This window comes from Euprymna scolopes, chromosome 12 (genome assembly GCF_053919585.1).
Source record: "Euprymna scolopes isolate OS-2025 chromosome 12, ASM5391958v1, whole genome shotgun sequence".
Lineage (NCBI taxonomy): Eukaryota > Metazoa > Mollusca > Cephalopoda > Sepiida > Sepiolidae > Euprymna > Euprymna scolopes.
In genome coordinates this window covers 147,865,959-147,890,435 of record NC_136493.1, presented here as the reverse complement: position 1 = coordinate 147,890,435, position 24,477 = coordinate 147,865,959, and the positions used below count along the sequence as shown (strand labels likewise).

The 24,477-nt window shown below is 35.3% G+C and overlaps 2 pseudogenes; one reads left to right on the top strand and one right to left on the bottom strand.

Moving 5' to 3' along the window:
- Window positions 1-3,392: 3,392 nt before the first annotated feature.
- Window positions 3,393-3,513, bottom strand: LOC145291886 (5S ribosomal RNA; annotated as a pseudogene).
- Window positions 3,514-6,280: 2,767 nt separating this feature from the next.
- On the top strand, window positions 6,281-6,397 carry LOC145291888 (5S ribosomal RNA; annotated as a pseudogene).
- Window positions 6,398-24,477: the final 18,080 nt, after the last annotated feature.

Sequence of the window (24,477 nt, the reverse complement as noted above, 5' to 3'; positions counted from 1 at the left end):
TATTTGTATTTTGTATTACATTTATTTTATTTTGTTTAAATATTAATTATTTGTATTTTGTATTACATTTTTTTATTTGTTTATATAATAATTATTTGTATTTTGTATAACTTTTTTTATTTGTTTTAATATTAATTATTTGTATTTTGGTATTACATTTTTTTATTTGTTTGAATATGAATTATTTGTATTTTGTATTACATTTATTTTATTTTGTTTAAATATTAATTATTTGTATTTTGTATTACATTTTTTTATTTGTTTTAATATTAATTATTTGTATTTTGTATTACATTTTTTTATTTGTTTAAATATTTATTATTTGTATTTTGTATAACATTTTTTATTTGTTTTAATATTAATTATTTGTATTTTGTATTACATTTTTTATTTTGTTTTAAATATTAATTATTTGTATTTTGTATTACATTTTTTTATTTGTTTTAATATTAATTATTTGTATTTTGTATCACATTTTTTTTATTTAGTTTTAATATTAATTATTTGTATTTTGTATTACATTTTTTTGTTTTGTTTTAATATTGATTATTTCTATTTTGTATTACATTTTTTATTTTGTCTTAATATTAATTATTTGTATTTTGTATAACGTTTTTTTTATTTTGTTTTAATATTAATTATTTCTATTTTGTATTACATTTTTTTAAATTTTGTTTTAATATTGATTATTTCTATTTTGTATTACATTTTTAAAAATTTTGTTTTAATATTAATTATTTCTATTTTGTATTACATTTTTAAAAATTTTGTTTTAATATTGATTATTTGTATTTTGTATTACATTTTTATATTTTGTGTTTATATTAATTGTTCTTATTTTTTATTACATTTTTTATTTTGTTTTAGTAATAATTGTTTATATTTTGTGTTATTTTATTTTTTTATATAACATTTTCACCCCAAACAAGGCACATTGCCACTATGTGTTGAGGGCTACTATCAAGGGCAGCAACTACTGGGGCACTATGTAGAGATTTGGGCAGCAAGATGTCGGTTCACGTTGCACTTGAACTACTGCATGTCAGTACGGTTAGGGAAGCAGGAACCTGGAATGGAATTCCAGAGTCTAGCGGTTCTGGGGAAGAAACTAATGGAGTAGAAATATCTTTTACATCTAGGGATCTCTACTGTGTGGGTGTTGGATTTAGCTGCTTGTCGGGTTTGTCAAGGGGTTCTACGTCGTGGGGGCACAAGTTGGGGTGATAATTTGATGGGTCAGTTCTTTCGCCAGAATTCTTGAATATTGGTACCACAGAAGCAGTTTTCCAACAGCCTGGAAAGCAAGATTCATTAAAGTATTTGTTGTAGAATTTGGAGAGAACTGGAGCTACTTCGGCTGAGCATTTTTTAAATAGCACACGGTTAAATCTGCGGTATGCATGCTGCCTTTGAGCAATGGCAGTTGCGCAAGTCGAAGTAAACCATTGGGGAGAGTGGGGTTTGCTATAAAATTTCCGTATGGGAACATGCGCTTCCATTGCTGTTTTGAACCATTCAGTGGTCTCATTTGAGCACTGTTCAGTAGGAAGAGAAAAATATTTCCCCATGGGGCATCTCTGATAAGATCTCCGATAGCTTCCCAATCAGCCTTTTTATAATATCTCGTTGTTTTGAGCAATGACTCTTCAGTTTTGGGTCTAGAATTTAGGGCGATTTCTACCATTATCACTGCATAGTCAGCGTTCCCGAGTGGGCTGTCAGCATTTGTTGTACAATCCTCTGGAACTGTAGTCAGAAACAGATCTAGAAGTGATGCTTGTTGTTCTTGCTGGTCAGGGAAACCGGTTGGAAACGTAACCATTTGTGATAGGGAGTGAGATATAGCAAAACTATGTGTTGTGCTGCCCGCTGCATCTGTGTGAGTAGAGAATCCAAGTCAGTTTTTGTGGTGAACATTAAAGTCACCAAATACATGTACTTGTGCGCTAGTGTCGAGGGAGAGTGCTGTGTCTATATTGTCAGAGACTTTGTTTATTATGGTGCAGTTCTGGGTCGAGGGAGAGCGGTAGAGAAAATAAAAATAGTCATGTTGTGTTGTATGTTTAGTCTAAAGCACATAAAGGCTTGATCGTCCGTTTCTAGGTTTGTTTCTCTAGTCAGGGGGAGGGTGTTACGAATGTAGACTCCAAGTCCGTGCATATGTCTGTCAGAGTCCTTACGGCAGTGTGGGAGATATCCAGGCATATTAAAGTAGTTAGAGGGGATGGAGGAGTGTAGATTAGTCTCGCTTAGTGCTAAGATATCCGGGGTATTTGTTAGGAGAAATTCTTCAACATCAGCTAAATTAGTTCTAAGCACACGGATGTTCGTGAATGCAAGCCTCAAGGGAGGAGGCAAGTTGGATTTGTTTGACCCTAGGCCTGATTTAAGCTTATTTTTAGATTGTACTGTCGTCATATTTTTTAAAGAGTTTCAGTTAGGTGAGGAGACAAATGTTTATCATTTCTGTCTAAATGTCCCTTTCCAGATTTTTGATTAGCAGTAACTGGAGGGTTTGAACTTTTTACCTTCAATGAGACGAAGAGTACGCACAGTAGAAAATGACGCACAGGCTGTCCAGTTACTGAAGGTCTAGTCTCTTCATACAAAGTCGATTTTTTTTTGTTTTTAGGATCAGCACAAGACTGCCTCTCGTCAAGGAATATACAGTTGCTTATTTCTCAAAACTCATTGTCTGCCGTAAATAAAATATGATTAAATTTTTTTATGGATTTATTTTGTTAATTCTTTTGATATCGCCTTTCCTTCGATAAAATTTTGTGACCCCGAGGTGATTCTGAACACTTTTTACCAATAGCTGTTTAATGGTAGGAGCCCTCGAAACAAAACTGAACAATACTGTGTTCTTATGGCGGGATCATATATTGGTCTTCGGAAAGGAAAATGGAGATTAGCGATAGAATGGAGTGTCTTTATTGAAATTGTCTAACCAATTTCGATTAAACGAATGTCATTACGCGACCCCCCCCCCCACCCATATGACGGAATCTGTCATTTATAATTGCTTTCTTATTGCCTTGCGATAAAGCTATAAACAGTTAATCACGGGCGTACTAAAATTAATTTGATATAATTACATACATTGCTTTCATTGGACTACAATTATAAGAGATGTACACGATATAAGGTCACACTGCATTGCTGACATACACACACACATACACACAGACACATATACATCCATACATAAAAAGGGTTTCCTTCAGTCTTGACAGATTATGGATACCCACAGTAAGGATGCCTGCGCGTGAAATTTTTGTAGCAAGAGTTGCGCAATATTCAGCCACACCTCTCCAGAGTCGACATTTTTAAATACTAGTTGCAAGTGGAAGTTCAGGACGACTGGAAACAATGCCGAGATAAGCAGAAAGCACATACAGCGCCTCGCCTTCCCAAATGGTCACCCATATGGTACTAGCCAGGCTCAACGTTGCTTAACTTCAGTGATCTGATGAGAACAGGTGTGCCGTACAACGCGATTATGCCGTATACATACATACATACATACATACATACATACATACATACATACATACTAGTACAATACATACATACATACATACATACATACTAGTACAATACATACATACATACATACATACTAGTACAATACATACATACATACATACATACATACATACTAGTACAATACATACATACATACATACATACATACATACATACTAGTACAATATATACATACATACTAGTACAATACTCGTCCCAGGATAAATATAGCATTAGTTTTAATTTTAAATATTTGCTTTTTTAGGGGAGTATGGTACAGTTTCGGTGACACCTAAATGGTAAAGTTTACAAACGAAAAAATAATAATGTTCGTACGTTGCCTAGAATACTTATTCCATAATTCATAATTATCAACACATACATATTATTGTCGTTTACCACGTCCTATCCTGTCTTGACAGAGTTCAAAACCGGCCTCGAAACCTATATTGATACCATTTTCTCTTCCTTGCAACCTCTTTCCCACAGAAGAGACGTTGCGAACCTATTTCTACTCCATCGTTATTTTCATAGCAAGTGCTCGTCTGAGCTTTAATCTATGGTCCTCCCTTGCCAAACTTTCACAAAAATACTCGACTATCAAAAATTTCCCTCACTCTATACCTGTGCCTAAATCTAAATGCATATTTCATGAACAAAGCTTCTTTCTTAGAACTGCACACCTATGGAACACTGTTCCACTGGACTGCTTCCCGGCTAATTGCCTTCAAGTTCTTGTTGAATCGTCTCCTTAAATAATCACATTATACCCAATTTACACCATTAACGGTTACTACCCCACTACCTTTTATTCATTAACCCTTACATTCATTAGCCTTATCTTCGAGTGGCCTTCGGGCCTTGATAAATAGTGACTCCCTTGTAAAAAAAATCAATAAAAATACTTAATATCTCATATGTATATATATATATATGTATATATTATAATATAAAGCTGAATGTGTGTGTGTGTGTGTGTGTGTGTGTGTGTGTGTGTGTGTGTGTGGTCGCGAATAGGCTCCTATATGGTTGACTATTTAAAAAAACTAATTACATATAATGATAGAAGATGTATCAGGACACAGGAATGGGTATGTTTGATCCTGCAGAACGGTGGTTCATTAAAATTGTGTGGTCTGCGTTCGCGCCTGGTCCACAAAGTATGGAAATAAAAAGTTAAAAAATTAAAAAAAAAAACGTTTACAAGTGTTTTTGATATAGATGTACATAAGAATACTTTGATAAGTATGTTTTAACTTAAATAGGGATGGTATAATAAATTTGTGGGGTCTGGCCACTAGGAATGGAAACAGGGAGAAACTTTAATAAAGACTTTTCATATCTATCTGCGTAAGTATACTTAAAAAACAAGAATAACAACCGATAAACAATAATAATCGATGTATAAAAATGATTAATTGATCAATAAACAATATTAAGTGATCGATAAACAATAATAAGTGATCGATAAACAATAATAATTAATCTATAAACGATTTCCATAGAATAGAAATATGTCACAAAGTTTAACAAGGTTTTTTAATATAGATCCAGAGAATATTGTGATAAGTGTTTCAGTGTGAACAGTTATATTATAATAAATTATGGGGTTTATCTATTTTATTTTTATTTTCGTCATATTTTGCTTTGGTTTTGATACCCCCAAATTCGAAGCTATCTCTTTAGAACCCTTCCTTTTCATAACCTATCATACTTTAATAAATCAGAGTCCATTTTCTGCAGGCTGTTTTTGAACCCAGTCAACGACAGGTACCTTTGCTAGTATATATATATATATATATATATATATATATATATATATATATATATATATATATATATATGGTTGCTGCATCTTTCCAGATAATCACCGTCATATTGAGTCCTCCCCATCTCGTCGTTCATGCAATCTCAGACGGCTCTGCAGTTCCACCGCAGATTTGCACATCTTGAAGCAGATATGGCAGACAAATTTAGCGATTTCCGCGTAGTTAACTTCCTCGCGAGGCTGAAGGGTATTCATATGAACAAGCATATGTCTTCTCAAACCAGCAGTAGACTTGAAAACCCTGCTGCATATAAAACAGCTCGTTTGGTTTGGACTAATACGTACAAAGTTTACTTGAACAAGAGTTTTATGTGACTTAAGGTGGTTGACATAGCCAGCTTTTGACAAAAACACTCTTTCACAAGTGTCGCATTTCCAGCTGTGTGTGTCATGGTTAATTAATTAAGACCATTAATTAAACCTTTGCGAAGCTCTTGTTTCAGATTGATGCTTTCTTTTCTCTATAGCATCACAATTTTCGCGTACAAGTTTTCGCCAGTTCTTCCTACGTGTCGATATTGATTTGCAAGATATTTTTGTTCTTTGTACAGTCACTGAACCTCTTCCTAGGCTAATACATGCATGATGATTGCAACGCCAAACTATATATATATATATATATATATATATATATATATATATATATATATATATATATATATATATATATATATATATATATAATATATAATATATATATATATATATATATATGGATAATTCACTACCCGCACATCAGCTGCTGATTAGCATAACGATTCAAAGCCTTGACTGTCGTACGGACGGTCGGGTTTCGATCGTGGCTTGATGTAGATGCCTGTTTAGTCGCACTGATGAGCTGTGATACAGCGAAACAGTACTTATGTGGATGACTATATATATATATATATATATATATATATATATATATATACATATATATATATATACGGTATAATCGCGTTGATACACCGGTTCTCGTCAGATCACCGAAGTTAAGCAACATTGAGCCTGGTTAGTACCAGATGGGTGAACATTTGGGAATTCTAGGCGCTGTATGTGGTCTCCGCTTATCTCGGCATTTGTTTCCCGTCGTCCTGTACATACACTTCACTTGCCACTATTAATGTCGACTCAGGAGAGGTGTGGTTGGAGATTGCGCACCTCCTGCCACAAATATTTCCCGCGCAGGCACCCTTTCATGAGTATCCATAGTCTGTCAAAGACTGGAGGAGCCCTGTTATATATATTTATATATATATATGTGTATGTGTGTGTGTGTGTGTGTGTGTGTGTTCGAATGAATCTTTGTAAGAGGATATAAAACTAGTGGAAAAATTTTTCTTTGCGTAATGGATTTTACAGATCTTGAAACATGTATTCTTCTAATCTCTCTCTCTCTCTCTCTCTCTCTCTCTTATATATATATATATATATATATATATATATATATATATATATATATATATATATATATATATATATATCGCATAAATTTACTGTACTCTTACTAAAATTGGCATTGTTCTTCAAATTATGAACATATGTGTACGCGCGTGCGCAGACAGTCTTCCTGTGGTGTCAAACTGTGAGATAATGAAATGGATTCCTCAGTGGCATGACACTTTAAATTAAAACGGAAAATGTTCTATGGGAATGTGTTTCATATTGTCAACCCTAACCCTTGACACAGATGACAAATCTAATCTATTAAATCTAACTTATTTCGCCGCAATCGTCATTCTTACAAAAGACGGCACTGATTGCCACGTTTGTATACGTCATGTGCTTTTCAGTACGTAAACTGCGGACAAACTCTGATCCGAGGGATACAACATCCGTGTTGACCATCAAGTTGACTAATGTTCTAAATTACAGAATATTGACTGCATGTACTCAAACTTTCTCGCTTGTTGTCTTAGAATTGTCTTATTCTAAATCATTGCCATTAATCTTATACTGATCAACGTTAAGGAGTGCGCTCTCATGTTAGGAAGTTAAGAAAACTGTTTCTACGTTAGTCCGGAACTTTTAAAAGTGTGAATCTTTCTAAATAAGGCATGATGCCACTTGATATAAGGGACTAACATTACTACTTCAAGAACCAAAACTATTGCCAACGATGTTAGATATATTCTAGCCTAGACAACAGCGAATATTCTCCCTTTGTCAGAAATATTTCTCATGAAATGCGAGGATGAAAGAACAAAATAAAATGAGGGTTATAAGGCCGCTGGAAGTAAACCCAAGCTTCACTTTCTACTATTCTAATATAAAAGGACGAGGTCTTATTCTCTTTCTAACTGGTCATTCAAAGCCGTCCGTGCCTAAACTTAAACGTGTTGTATATCGAGATATATTATAAAACGTGTCATATGTTGTATGTGAATATATGTCTGGTTTGTGATCGTCTAGGCTGTATATTTTAACATTTATGCAACAGTTCTAACATGGAACCGATTGATGTGGACGTATCGAACAGTTGTAGACAACAATTCTTTTAACAAATGTAAATAACACAACACATACCTGAATTATTTATGAACATTTATTTTCATGATCTGGCCGGCATTTTCAGAGATTACACGTTCTTACATCTTGACTGTCCGAAGTGACACCGCTTCCAACGTCATCTTGAGTCGTCCGTTCACTCTGGTGGTCAAACTTCAACTCGACTCAAAACTTCCTAACCTCTGACCTCAGTTCCGTTACGTCACTAATTAAAAGACACGCTGCCTTAATGTGACCATTCCATCACGCACGCCTGTTCAAGGTTATTTTGTTTATATTTAACCTAGCTAATTTATATAAACATCCCAGCTAAAATCTATTGCTAAACTTAATTCTATAAACAATAAATAACTCCCAATATAAACAATTTAAACATATCATTGAATAGATAAACAGATAGACCGATAGTAACTAATTAACTTTTAACAATGTTAATTAGCCAACAAACATAGATTCCATGAACAAAGCTTCTTTCTTAGAACTGCACACCTGTGGAACTGTCTTCCGTTTTCCTGCTTTTCAACTGACTACAATATGGTCGTCTTCAAGTCCAACGTGAACAAGCTCTTGATAAGCCAATTTACCAAATTTCCATTACTAACGATTACTACATTTTCCATTGACTACTTATTAATCCTTATCCTCGAGTGGCTTCCGTGCCTTGATAAATGGTGATTCCTTTGTAAGAAAAAAAAAACGTGGTACAGCCGGTATTGCATGGTCTTTACAAACCCTGACGCTGGATTCACCAGGTGTCTCCTCTGGCAGCAATCACAACTCTACTTCTTTATTATTTATGCTTGTCTTTGAAACGCCGATCTTGAAAACAAAAATCTTCCTGATTGTACAGCGACAGCAATGTATGTCCTCAATATCAATGTCTGGTGTTCTGTAGATAATATCAGATTCAGTATCATTTCATTTGTGTCATGTTTGCCTTCCATAAACTTTTCACCGAAGAATGAATATAAAAATCCAATTGTTTTTTTTTTTATTGTTCTCTTCTCTTTCTTTCAACTCTCAACGTACAAAATAGCAGCTTCGTGTTCAGAAAAGATATTCCCAAATACGTGGTCACTATAAGCGTACAACCTCGAATATAAACTATATGACCCACCTTTTTACTTATACAGCACAATCTCAAGTTATAGTAAAAACTACCTGCTCTTTTTGATTTCCAATTTCTGCTCCACAAACCGGACGACGATTACAAGCAAGATGTGATCTCCTCTGATCACTGATTATCTTCCGATAACTTGAAAACCCCTATCTCTTTCTTAAGAATAGCTTTTTTGTTCGATTGACCATGTATAATTATTCAAGCAAATGGGCAGCACAAACTGGAAGTCAAAAAGAACAGACCATTTTAACTATACCAAAACTTGTCTAGCTGCATCCATTGTAAAAAAAAGCTGTCGCTTCTTCCTCAGTGTACCCCAAACCAAATGGAATTCCAGTAAACAACGTTTTTTCCTAGAATTTTTCATTCTTTAAACACGATACCACGAGGCTGCTTACTAGTTGCTTACAACATGGTTATTTCCAAGTCCAATATTGTCGAATCGCCACTAAAATGATAAAATTGCGACCAATTTCACCCATCGATTCTAATTATCTCAAGATGTTAATCACCAACTGGCCATCTCATTAATCCTTATCCTCGAATAGCCATTAAGCTTTGATAAGCGGTGATATCTTAAATAATCAGCCTTACAAAGAAGAAGTTCTATCAATAAATGGATCTAAAATACGAACAAGCATTTTGTAGTTCTCTCTTCTACACCAAGCCTTGTTTTTGTGTGAAACTCGCCAATTGTTTCTTCCGTGGGAACAAAACATTCTCGTATCTTACAATTAGCACGAAATAGTCAGAATTCCGCTATTACCCAAAGACCACCCTCAAACAGATGTGCAAGACAGCAACGTTGGCTCCAACCATCACCTGACTGACTGTGAAGAAATCATTGGTGATCTGGCAACCCGCTCTCCTTATCACTTTCTGCCTTCTGACGTTTTGGGGATATAGCTCAACTTAAGGCCTTTCTATTCCAGTATGGTGTCTTTTCGTCTAATTCGCTATATGATTATTTACCATTTTGGCAATGTGAGTTGCACGCTTGTTTGGGCAATCCTCGTCGACAGTTTGCTGCTGAGGTAAAAAAGGAGTCACCAAACTTTTCAACTTCATGAGCCTCTAAATGTATAGTTTTATCACTAATATAAATTTAGAAGAAAAGGTAAACATATTTATATAATAAGAAAACCAAGAAACAGATAATTCACAAAGATAAATCATAGATAGATGATCTAGAAACTTAAAAGAATGAAATCAGATGGGGAGACAAAACAAGGATGAGTCGAGATTACGAATGACGTATCTTTTTTTCGGCTGAGAAAGAAACGACAGTTTAATGTGCTTGTCCATAGGCACCATGCAAGAGAGATTGCCAATAAAATGAGTGTCCGTGGAAGCCACACGAGGCACATCGTACGTTAACAACAGGAAACTTTAAAATCGCTAAGAGCGAAATGTCTCCTCTCTTCCAAGCTCCGTTCATGGTTCACCTATTTGTGTTAAGAAGATCAATAAACTAATTAATTAAATCAGGGAAATTTAGTCTCTCTCTCTCTCTCTCTCTCTCTCTCTCTCTCTCTCTCTCTCTCTCTCTCTCTCTCTCTCTCTCTCTCTCTCTCTTGTGTGAGTCCATTATCTCCAGAAATAAAGCTATTTCGTAACTCTCAGTGAACGTCTCTCGTCTCCTTTTCGTATGAAGAGAAATTTTATTTGTCTAGCGCCATTGAGGGCAAATCACAGCGAAGAAATGTGACCACTGGATGAAGGTAACGACAGTCTGAGCGGAAAAGGTAATACAGTGAGAAAAAGGTATTATTTATAACGGACATTAAGCCTGTTGCTGACGATTGAAAAAAGAAGCAGAAAAATTGAAATGAATGAAACGCGAAAGTTGCACAAAGGAGAAGGACCGTAAATACGCTTAAATATGATAGTTTAATTTATTCAGATTTCGTATATATTATTATCGAGTAAATTCTCTATCGATTATTTTATATCATATTGTACCCAACATATTGCTGTGATTTCCAAAGTGTATGTATATATATATATATATATATATATATATATATATATATATATATATATATATATATGCCTTGGGTACCATTTGTTAGAATTGAAACCAAAACCGAAAGCAAAATTTGTGTTGTCAGTTGGATAAAAAAATAACTAAAAATAAATTACAGTTAATGTAAAAATGTATATATATTTGCACAAGCTGCGACTTTCGCCTGCAAAACCCAATAAAAAATGTTCCACAAAAAATGCAATCATTTGAACCGCTCTGCTACCTTCCGTAGCGGAGGAGATACAGTTTGAAAAAAATAAAATGGAGACATGCAAACATAATGAGTTTTATAAATGAACAAACAAATGCGATACATTTATAAACGTAAATAAACTCTTCGCCAAACCTTAGAGGAAGACCTCAAGTCTATATTGGAAAGGAGGCGTAAATCGATGGTAACGTTCAATGCTACTAAGACTAAGCTTCTTTCCTTTAATAACCATAAAAAAAAACTTTCTCAACCATCGATTACTTTGTTGAAACTCTCAGACTTAAAATTCACAGGGAACATGAATTGGAACAAATACATTAAGGCAATTGCTAAGGCTGCTGCGAAGAAGGTGGGCTCTCTCTACCATGCTAGAAGGCTATTCACACCTAAGAGTATCCTGTACCCCTACAAAGCCACTGTTAACCCATGCATGGAGTATTGTCGTCACACTTATACTGGTGCATCTGCCACTAGTCTCTCGCCTCTAGATACGTCACGCACTAACGACCAAACTCCTGCCGCAGCGCCGAAATGTGGCATCGCTTTGTCTGTTTTTTAATTGACTGTGCTCTGATGAACTCAATCTCTTGCATCCTCATGACGTAAATACTCCCAACAAACACCACAAGCAGCAAAATCCCACCCTACACTGTGGAGATCCTTAGATCTCCAAAAGCCTTCTACTCAAATAGTTTCTTTACTCAAACTGCTAGACTTTGGAATTCCCTCCCAGGTTCCTGCATCTCTGACTGTATTTACATACAGAACAACTGCAATATGAACAGGCATATCGCTGCTCAACTCCCTCCATATGATATCCCTGTAAATTCGGTCCCAAATAATAGTCCCTTATGTCAAAGTGACACTGTGCCATGTTTGGGGTGAAAATAACAATTATAATAAAAAAAAGTTTACGGATATTCTTATTTAATATATTTAAAGTCAATACTGAAAAAAACAAAAAACAAAAAAACAAAAAAAAAAACAAAAAAGCAAAACAATGACAGAACTTTTTTCATCAGGAAACTTCGGGTATTTCCGGTATTTAGCGATGATTATGATGAGTGAATATGCCGCATTGCGATTTTCATTTTATTTATTGTTAATGCTTTTTACTAAAACATGGTTTAGGTAATAAGTGATTTTTAAATATTACTCTAACTCACAATTTAAGTGTAGTTTACAACCGGGCAACGCTGGGCGGGCTGGTAATATATATATATATATATATATATATATATATATATATATATATATATATATATACTAGCAGAGATACTCGGCGTTGCCCAGGTTGCATCTGAACACAAACGATATACTAATTAAGCCGTTCATTATTAATGCTTTAATTTTCGCCCCCTCCCTTCTTTATTAAACTCTAAAACATTTGGCAATGATTTTGAAAGTTTAATTGGTAATCTTTAAGAATGCATGTCCTTGAATGTGTTGTTGAGATTGTGTAAAATCTCGAAATGAGTTGTTTTCAACGAAAGAAAAAGTTGTTTTTCTTTTTTTAACCTTTTTCAGCCTTATGACCCTTTTAAAACAGGTAAAAGCATAAACTGTAAACATTTTAATTTGAATTTTTCATATGCTATCCTGCAGTAAAATCTATACAAACAAATATTTTGGCACTTGTACAGTTTTTGAGAATAAGATATTTTTATACAATGTAGAGAGCTCGATTTTTAAAGCAAATGCATTAATTACAAGATATTTACAATGAAACTTAGTGCGTTAATATCAACTTATTTTTAAAGTAAAAATAAGTTCGTAGGGGAATCTATTTTGCTCTAAATTATTTACGTGACTGAAATAAGATTTAGCCGGTTCATTTAAATGTCCAGTTTAACAAAAACGATTCGCACACACACACACACACACACACACACACACACACACACACACACACACACACACACACACACACACACACACACACATTTTTTGTGTTCCTCTTTAAATTCTGTTAAATTAAGTTTGAAATGCATTCATAAATCTTTCATGTTTTTTTCTTTTAAATAAATAAAACTTACTTCTACTTTAAAACGGAAGTATGCTTTATTTATGTTAACGTTAGCAAGGAATTAAAAATAAATTAAATTAAAAATAAATCAAATTAAAAATAAATTAAATTAAAAATAAATTAAACTAAAAATAAATTAAATCAAAAATAAATTAAATTAAAAATAAATTAAATTAAAAATAAATTAAATAAAATCAACTGTAAATGATATTCCCAAACACAACAATTCAAACAATTATATTACTAAAATCGATTAATAACATCAAGCGAATTATTAAAACAGATTTTCTTTGGTGCAATATGAAAACTAGACAACTAATTTAGTGTGGATTTTCTTTGAATAAATATTATACATAGAAAATTCTGATAGAAGCCTGTTTTCAGTATGAAAATTAATTCATGAAACAGTCTACATTTTGTATATATTAATCAAATTGTGGAAAAACAGACAGAATAGGACTTTATTATAATACTAGCAGGACCTGGTAACCGGGTCCTGTTAGTATTGCGGTTGTATGTGGAATTTCTCACACCGGCATTGTCAGTTTGAAGCATGTTCCCCCTCGTAAAAATTAAACTAAGGTTGTTGTTGTTGTTGTTGTTGTTGTTGTTGCTGCTGCTGCTGCTGCTGTTGTTGTTGTTGGCCAACATCCTCATGTTAAGAACGGCTTTCGGAATAGACAAATCCAAACTCCCTATTTTAAGAACGGTTTTCAGAATAGACACCCTCAACCTCGTCATGTTAAGAACAGCTTTCGCAATAGACACCCCAACCTCCCCATATTAAGAACGGCTTTTGGAATAGACATCCCAATCTCCCCATGTTAAGAACGGCTTTCAGAATAAACACCCCATTTTTGAGGGGGTTGTCAAAATATTTGCCTCAAAATTAACCTTGATATTCGTTGTCAGCATACCTACCCGCAAATACTATAAACCAAAACAAATTGGGGTTTGGCATTGTCAGTCGGAGAGAAGCAAATTTGTTTATCGCGTGTGCGTACAAATCCGGCAGCCATTGAATTATAGTGCATGATACAGGTCTTTATATCTCGGAAACTACTTGTCTCTGCCAAATTTAAATGAGATTTTCTTATTCAACATTGTAAAAATTTATCCAAATCGTCATTTTACAGAAAATTGTGGAAATTGAGCTAAGTTAATGTTCGTGCAGTATTGATAATGAGTCCGGAAAAGAGAATTAAACAAAATACTCCACAGAAAGTATAATTAGCAAGAAAACAAATATATAACAAATAAGTGTTTCCGTAGGCAATTTAATTTAGTTTAAAACTTATCTGCATAAAATATTGAGGCGTTAACTTATTTGTAAGCAGTTGATACAATAAGTAACATGATTGAAGCCTGGATAATCATAAACAAAGTAAAACAAAATAAAAAAAAAATATGTTCGTGTAAGGGTTGAAAAGCCGCTCCAAAATCGAAAAATAAATAATGGTACCCGTAACCGTTTTTTTTTTCAGGGCCTTTTTGGGGGTAGGGGGTAGGGGTCAATAATGCCGTGTAGGCAATTTGTGTATAGGTAGATGTAAGGTTATTAGTATTTAATTTTCTGTTTATCAGCGGTTATTATGCTAGTATTTGGTTTGTTTTTTAGCACATTGCCTTCTGTAGAGAGTGACGACATATTGGAACACTTTGGAGTGTTCGTTTATGCATGAAGAAGTGGATTATGTAATAATAGAACTGCTAGGTCTCAGCCAATAAGAATGGGCGGATTTTGAGATCGGAGAATTCATTATTTTTAAATCGAGAAATAGAAAGATGGTGTTATGTGTATGTCACTAATAACCAGTTACTCTGGATGCAATAAAAGTATCATAGGAAAATTTTGAATTGGTCCCGGTGTCAACTGGCAGCAGTAAGAGAACTAACTATTTATAGATAAAAATATAGACCCCTTCCTCTATAGATGTACCTAGGATTCAATGTAGCATTTTATTATAACGACTTAATGTGTCTAAAAATTTTCTCACTGTCACGACTGGACAACATGCTGCGGCTCGCAATTTTCAATTTTGCGAGTAGATACACATAAACAGAGGCTGAAGAGAGTCCGGCATGAAAGTTTAACTATAGATTCCCTTTATTTGGATTTGAAACTGACGATATTGATGCTTGTCCTGACTTTGTAACATGGATAAATATTAAGCTGTTACTTTTTAATTTTTCTAAATAATTGACCACTCTGCTAGGGTTCCCACTAATTTTACACACACACACACACACACACACACGCACAAACAAACAAACACACACATACACGCACACGCACACACGCACACACACGCACGTACACACACATACACACACATACATACAAACACATATGCACACACATACACACACACATACACACACACACACGCACACGCACACACACACCATACACATACAAACGCCCACATACACACCATGCACACACAAGCACACACACCATACAAATACATGCACACACATATACACATCCACACACACGCACACACACCATCCACACACACATACACACACATACACACAAGCACCACACACACCATACACACGCACATATACACATACACACATACACGCACACACAATATCCACACACACATACACGCACAGGCACACACACACCATACACATACACACGCACACGCACATATATATGTTGTTGTAGTTGATGATCGGGTTAAGATTTATTGGCCGCTATAATAAGATGATACGAGAAACTCGAGATGATCGTCGTTCGTATCCTGCTCATCCAGGTGTGAGTTGTTGCTCTCCTTGTATCCACCCCTTTTTTCATTATATATCTAATCCTTACAATTCAGGCCAGAGTTTGGATAACAGAGATTCAATTGAGAGATTTTGTTGCTTGTGGCCATTTGGAAAATAAAAATAAAAAAAGCGAAAAACGAAAAAACAAAAACATTGCTGGATACCTTTGTGAAAGGAAATAGACTAAGAGAAAGCAAGAGCGAGAGAGAGAGAGAGAGAGAGAGGGAGAAAGAGAGAGCGAAAGAATGGCGATCCTATATATCGCTGAGAAAACTATTTTTATTTGGCATCATAAACATGCGTTCTCTCAGTTATGTTTCTCATATTTAGTTGAATAGCTCGATAGTACCATGTATATATACACATGCGCGCGAGCGTGCACACACACGCACGCACACACACACACATATATATATTTATATTACATTTATTACATTTTCACTCCAAACAAGGCACATTGCCACTTTGATGTAAGGGGCTACTATCAGGGACATAAGCTACAAGGTTACAATGCAGGGAGTTGGGCAGCAAGATGTCGGTTCACGTGACACTTGAACTTCTGCATGTCAGTACAGTTGGGGAAGCAGGGACCCGGAAGGGAATTCCAAAGTCTAGCGGTTCTGGGGAAGAAACTACTGGAGTAGGAGGCTTTCTTACATCTAGGGATCTCAACTGTAAAGGGGTGGGATTTTGCTGCTTGTCCAGTTGGTCGGGGGTATTTACGTCGAGAGGGTACAAGTGCTTGCAGTTCATCAGAACATTCACAGTTAAAGTACTTGTAGAACAGGCAGAGGTATGCAATATTTCGTCGATGGGACAGAGGCTGAAGCTTAGATGAAAGTTCAGGGCCTATCAGATTGGCGACTCTCTTTTGAACTTTGTCTAGGAGCGAAAGACTAGTAGCAGATGCACCAGCCCAAATGTGACAGCAATACTCCATACATGGGCGAATGGTGGCCTTATAGAGGTACAGGATACTTTCAGGTGTAAGTAGTTTTCTAGCACGGTAGAGAGAACCTAACTTCTTCGCAGCGGTCCTGCCAATACTCTCAATGTAATTATTCCAGCTCATGTTTCCTGTGAACGTTAGGCCAACGAACCTAAAAGAAGTACTTTCAGATAAAGATTCATTGTCCATTGCTATTGGTGGTAGAGAAGGTTTCTTGTAATTATTGAAGGAAACAAGTTTAGTCTTAGCAGCATTGAATGTGACCATCCATTTTTGTCCACATTGCATGACAGATTGGAGGTCATCCTCTAGTGTTTCTGCCATTTCTTTTGATATGTGTTCATTTGTTTTTCTGTCGTGTCTTTTATAGAGCGTGGTGTCATCAGCATATATACCCATCTCACATAAAATTTTGTCAGGGAGGTCATTTATGAATATTAGGAACAGTAGACGTCCAAGGATAGAACCTTGAGGCACTCCCGCATTTATATCATATTGTTTAGATATACGACCGTCGAGAACAACCTGGATTTTTCTCTTATCTAAGAAGGATTTATGTTATGTATTCTTCCAGTGATACCGTATGATCTGATTTCCTGAGAAGACCTCCATGCCATACCCTGTCAAAAGCCTTAGATATATCTAGAGCTACTGCTCTACCCTTCCCCGCTTTGTCCAGTGAATGGTATATACACTCTGAGATTACAGTTAGGATGTCTGCTGTTGAACGGGCTTACCTAAATCCATATTGTTGGTCAGTAAGAAGTTTAGCCTCTGTAAGGTGATGGATTAGAGCTTGATTAATTATGGTCTCAAATATTTTGGCGAAGAGTGGGAGGAGGCTAATGGGGCGATAATTTACTGGGTAAGTTCTTTCGCCAGAATTCTTGAAAACTGGTACTACAGAAGCAGTTTTACAGCAGGCAGGAAAGCAAGATTCATTAAGGCATTTGTTGTAAAGTTTGGAGAGAACCGGCGCTACTTCGACGGAGCACTTTTTAATAGCACAGCCGGGATGAGATCAGATCCACATGCTTTTGCAGTGTCAAATTTCTTATGATAGCATGCGCCTGAGCAGGGGTGATTTTCAGGTCGTCTAGAGTGGCGTCTGTTCGCAACGGAAAGTCAAACAGGGGGTGGTTAGCAGGGTCCAGTTTTGAGTTGGAGGCAACCCGGCTTGCATGCATGTTAGCCTTCTCGGTTGCAGAGCAAAAACCCCTTGGCAAGGCAGCTTTAGTTTTGTTGCTTGGAGATGAATTTTGCTTAGGGTTTACTTTTTTGCTTGGGTTTCTCCCCTGTGAACAGGCCACTAATATATATATATATATATATATATATATATATATATATATATATATATATATATATATATATATATATATATATATATATATATGTAACTCTTGGTTCGTTCGTAATTAATAGTCTAAATAACCACTGGACGGATGGCTTCCACATTTTGGTATCATATGTTTACTGTACGCATGCGTGTTTCTATATATCTCTTTTTAATTATAACATTATACTTAATTTTTCTATAATAAATAGGTGGTTTTCTTCGTACAGATGAGCCTTTTTTATTTGGGGACAATCATTTCACAACGCGTGCCATCACGTGACATCACTAAACGGAACTTTTATATCCCAAACTGACATTTTTCGTTTAAAAATGGAATTATTTCTCTTTCGATAATATATATATATATATATATATATATATATATATATATATATATATATATATATTCTAATATTTCGTGTTTTATATATATAAAGTACAATTATTGAATGTTATTCTCTTGATTATATTTGTTTGGGAGAAGCACAATTAAAAAAAAAGATTAAAACGGAGCGAAATTGAAATTTTTACAACAATCCAGCGCGTACTTCGCAAATTTTAATCGTAAGTTAACGAGCAACCCATAAAAATCTGGTAACTGAGTGTCAAATCTGCTTAAAATATTGTGAAAAAAAAAAATAGAGCCTCTCCCTAACATACTGACAATAATTTGGTTCCCTCCTTCCCTTGAGTTTTCTAATAAGAGGGATTGATTTACTAGGATCTGTATTAGAAGCTGAGCAGAATTATTTAATTGTTGAATTTTTTGCATTTTGGTTAAATTTGTTAGGTTGCAATCGCTAAAAGCCCACACAAAAATTGAACAAAGATAAAATTAAAAAGAATGGTACTCTTGCAGAATTTACCCCCCCCCCACACACACACACCGGATTCCAATTAGTTTAGGGTTCGACCGGCCGTCGTGGTGACCGAATTCAGCCGAGCGTTGTCCAAATGTTTAAACATTAAACCAACATTTTATTCATTTTTTTGCAGAATTAATTAATGATGGGAGTATTTTTTCCGTTTATTTTCTTTACATCTGTTGACCAAAAAAATAATTTGTACAGTCTCTTGAAAAAAAAAACTAACTTTTCTCTACTTTCACCTAACTATTTACAGTGTTCATATAAAGCATTCATCTTTTTTTTATAATAAAAATGCGAGGTACTCCTTGGGCGTTGAGTTCCATGGCGACCAGCATAAGAAACACGCGTCGCTCCCTTCCTGACGCAAGCGCACGTAACACCGTTTTTTATTTACTAACATTGGCGTAGTAACTAAACGATTATCTGTCACATTATTTTGAAAAAACGTTTTACTCTTTATGAATATTAAAAGAGAAATTACTAAACATTTATTAATAATGCCTCAGTTTTACAGACATTTGTTTTTAAATTTCTTAAATGACGACTTTTATCGACTTTTTTTTTAATAGCATTTGCGGATGGGTATGCTGATATTTGTTTTAATTTCTTTTTAAATGACTTTTTATCGAATTTCTTTTTTTAATAGCATTTGCGGATGGGTAAAAAACGAAAAAAAAATAACTAAACCATTTACTGATAATTCTCACTTTACAAATATTTTTAACAAATAAATGTTATCAAAGTAAAACTGAGGCATTATTAATAAATGTTTAGTAACTTTTCTTTTAATATTCATAAAGAGTAAAACGTTTTTTCAAAATAAATAATGTGATAAATAATCGCTTAGTTACTACGACAACGTCAGTAAATAAAAAAAGTGATAGTGCGCTTGCGCCAGAAAGGGAGCGATGTGTGTTTTACGCCCAATGAGTACCAAATTCTGTTTTCAAAAAGAAACGTTTACTACAAACTTTTCCTGAAAAAAAACAAACTTTCACCCAACAATTTATGGCAAAAATAACGACCCATAAAAATCTGGGGTGCTTCTATACTTTATTGCCGAAATTGGAGACGCCATTTTTTTTCACGCACTTGCTATCCAAATCTAGGGAAGACATCATTATATGGCCGAACGATTTCTTCCGGAAAGGGAAAGAATAAATTTACCAAAATTAACATTTATAAAATAAAATAATGTGACTATGTTCTCCACCGTTTTGTTCAGAATATATATTCCATAATTTATAATGATTAGATCATTAGTTTAGGATAGGATGTTTTATATATATATATATATATATATATATATATATATATATATATATATATATATGTAAACATTATGAAAAGTTTATATATAAACATTATGAAAGGTTTACGAGGATCGACAAACGTTTCGACGTCAACATGCTTCGTGAATAACATTAAAGCGCCAACGAGATATGCTAACGTCGAAACGTTTGCACATCCACGTCGGCTCTTTCTAATGTTTCTCTATCTCCTTCCCCCCCCTCTCTCTCTCTCTCTCTCTCTCTCTCTCTCTATATATATATATATATATATATATATATATATATATATATATATATAGAGAGAGAGAGAGAGAGAGAGAGAGAGAGAGGGGGGGGAGCTTGTCTAGTTGTTGTTTTCTAAAAAATTAATCCAAGGAAACTACGGTGGTGTTTATATGATAGTGCTTAATAATAGGTAGAGCTCTTTAGTATATTTTTCTGATGTACGCAAATATTATTAGCTATATGCAAGTCTAGCATCTTCAAACCGTATTAAATATGCTCTATATTTTATACGTTTTATACGTTTTATATTTAATATACCCTGAAGATGCTGGGCGTTCAATTAAGTCACAGAGGACGGCCGAACAAGTATTTGTTCACACTGAACTTAAAAATTTTTTTTTTTTTTTTTTAATTACATTTTCACCCCAAACAAGGCAAATTGCCACTTTGGTGTAGGGGGCTACTATCGGGGGCAACACTACTGGGGTACTATGTAGGGATTTGGGCAGCAAGGTGTCGGTTCACGTTACACTTGAACTTCTGCACGTCAGTACTGTTGGGGAAGCAGGGACCTGGAATGGAATTCCAGAGTCTAGCGGTTCTGGGGAAGAAACTATTGGAGTAAAAAGATCTTTTACATCTAGGGATCTCTACAGTGTGGGAGTGAGATTTAGCAGCCTGTCGGGTTTGTCGAGGGTGCTCACGTCGTGGGGGCACAAGTGATTGCAGTTCGTCAGAGCATTCACCACTAAAATACTTGTAGAAAAGGCAGCGGGATGCAACATTTCGTCGATGGGACAAAGGCTGAAGCTTATTTGCCAGTTCAGGGCCTATCAGGTTTGCGACTCTCTTTTGAACCTTGTCAAGGAGCGAGAGACTAGTAGCAGATGCACCAGCCCAGATGTGGCAGCAATACTCCATACATGGGCGAATGGTGGCCTTATAGAGGTACAGGATACTTTCGGGTGTTAGTAGTTTTCTAGCACGGTAGAGAGAGCCCACCTTTCTTGCAGCGGCCCTGGCAATGCCTTCAATGTAATTGTTCCAACTCATGTTTCCTGTGAACGTTAGGCCAAGGAGTTTGAAAGATTGACTCTCAGATAAAGAGTCGTTGGCCATTGCTATGGGTGGTAATATCATTAGCTAAGAAGTAACTCGGTTGTATTTCATTTCACAGCTCCGTGGTATTTCATTTCCCAGATGGGAAGTTTTTGGAAATAAACTCTGAGCATGGATGTTCTTTCGGGGTTTACGTATATAGACTTAATCAGATTGCCAGGTGGGCCATAAATAGCAGAATAGGAGTATTGGAACGGGTGGAATTCTTTTATATAAGAGGAACGCTTATGTGGTTATAAGTAGACAAATTCTTGAGGTAAATGTTCTGCGGGGAGAGGGGGAGAACTGCGGTTTGGAGCTCAGTCGAGCACTTGTATCCTTCCAAAGACAGAATGCGCACATAAAATACTATATGTAGAGATGTAAGGACGTGACAGCGCTAGGGTATCGGATAAACCAGGCCAAACCCATTCATGTCATTTCGCTGTATAGTCAGCAAAGTACCGGAGGCGATCTTTCATGGCTCAACGCTAATTCACGTTGCCCGACTGAACCCAGCGCCTTTGTCTTGCGTCTCAGATTAAAGTGAGCCCAGCTGACATTTTACCGGCTGAAATTCTAGACTTGTTCACAACGGAATCTTATCCAGCTCGGGTTGCACGGATCGCATTCTTATTGTGTTCAAAGACGCAGGTGGATCTGGCATTCTGACTCTAAGCGTTAAAGCGGCTTATTATTTGATATCTAAGAATTCAATTCAATGTATATGGTTTTATCTGGAGGCAAATGCTTAGCTAGGGCGTATATCTTACTTTTATATATGCATACTCGAAAATGTAAATACATACATACATACATACATACATATATATATGTGTGTGTGTATGTATGTATGTATGTATATCTGTGTGTGTATACACGAGTGTTGTTCCAAAAGAAAGCCTCCTATTTTTTTAACTAAAAGTAAAGTTTAAGAGCTATGAAAACGGAGTGATATCTCTGCTTCTTGGGATGTCCATGACAGGGGTTGTCTACTTAGAGTCTCACATCGTAAATATCTGCAACAGAGAAATAAAACTTTCTGGTCATGAACGCATTAGTTCAATCATCATAACAATGCAATTTACAATCCCTTCTGATCCATTCGGGCGGAATGAAAAATAGGAGGCATTACTTTTGGAATGGCCCACGTATAAATTTAATATATATACATGTGTGTGTGTGTGTGTGTTTTATTGTCGTTTTTGGTCTGCTTAGTTACACATGTTTCCACTACCGGAATCAAAGTAACGATCCGATAGTTTCTCCAGGCTTAGCAGACGAACGAAATATTATAGGAAGTAGAGATAAAAAGTACAAAGTCAAAATTATAATCGGACAACTGTAAACTCACAAAAAACCCTGTTATCTATCTTGAGGTTTATTGTGAGTTTACAGTTGGCTGCTACTGATTATAATTTTAACTTTGTATTTTTTCATCTACTTCTTTAGTCTGCAAAGTCTGAAGAAACTATTGGATCGTTTATTCGATTTGGTAGTGGAAGCATGCGTAACTAAGCAGACCAACAAACGGTAATAAAACATATTTTGCTCTACAGTAGTATTGAGTACTTTTCAGTTTTTTTACCATTTACTCAATATATATATATATATATATATATATATATATATATATATATATATATATATATATATATATATAAGCAAATTCGATTTTGCTGGTTAGCACATAAATTGAAAAACATACAAAATATTGAAAAACATACAAAATATGAGAAGTCATATTTGTATAAAAATTGATAACAATGCAGAAATGTATAGATTCGAAGGATAGTCCAAATGAAGTCCAGACTCGATGAAGAAAAAGTTAAGAATGTGGTAATAGTCCAAAGAAAATTTCCGTCGCTCTCTTTCTGTCTAAACCTAAACGAGCGAAGTTTATTTCCTAGAACTGTCTCTCTATAGAGCACAATACCTTGAGGCTGCTTCCCATCCATTTATAACATGGTCATTTTCAGAACTAATACAAATAAATTCCATCCTCCTAAATAATTAAACCGTACCCAAGTTCCACCATTACTGATCATGTTTTCTTTTCATCTACCTAACACCTATTAACGGTTATCCTCGAGTTGCCTTCTGGCCTTGATAAGCAGTAATCTCCCGAGAAAAAAGTTTCTCATGTTCGATATTAACATACATGTCAACTAAATATTGTTGAAAACGCTTCCTACATTAGATCAGCATGTTAAACCTCACTCCATAGACAATCACCATGAAATACTTTTTGCCTACCACAGGGTGGAACGATAAATTTGTTGTCCTAAAGAAAACAACACTACAATTTTATTTTATAATTTTCATTGAAAAAATCAACTCAGGTAACTTTATTATGTAGTAGAGATGAAATCTATTCAATGTAGCCGCTTTCAGCCTCAATCACCACCTCGATATGGACCCGGAACTGGAAGCATATCTTTTCACAAGCGCCGGCGCGAGCCCGGCGAATATTCGGCGGATAGCAGCGATCAGACTAGCTTTGGTGCTATGGGAGATCATGTTGATGATCTTCTCGACTTATGACCAGCGTCCAGCGAGTTCAGGTTGAAAGAGGAAGGGGGTCAGTGATACAATGGTACAAAGTCGTAGCACTTCTTCTGAAGTCAAGCCTGGGTCTCTTTGAATTTGTGGGCCAGTGCCGAGTCCGGCTGCTACACCCAGGATCTGCGAGCGG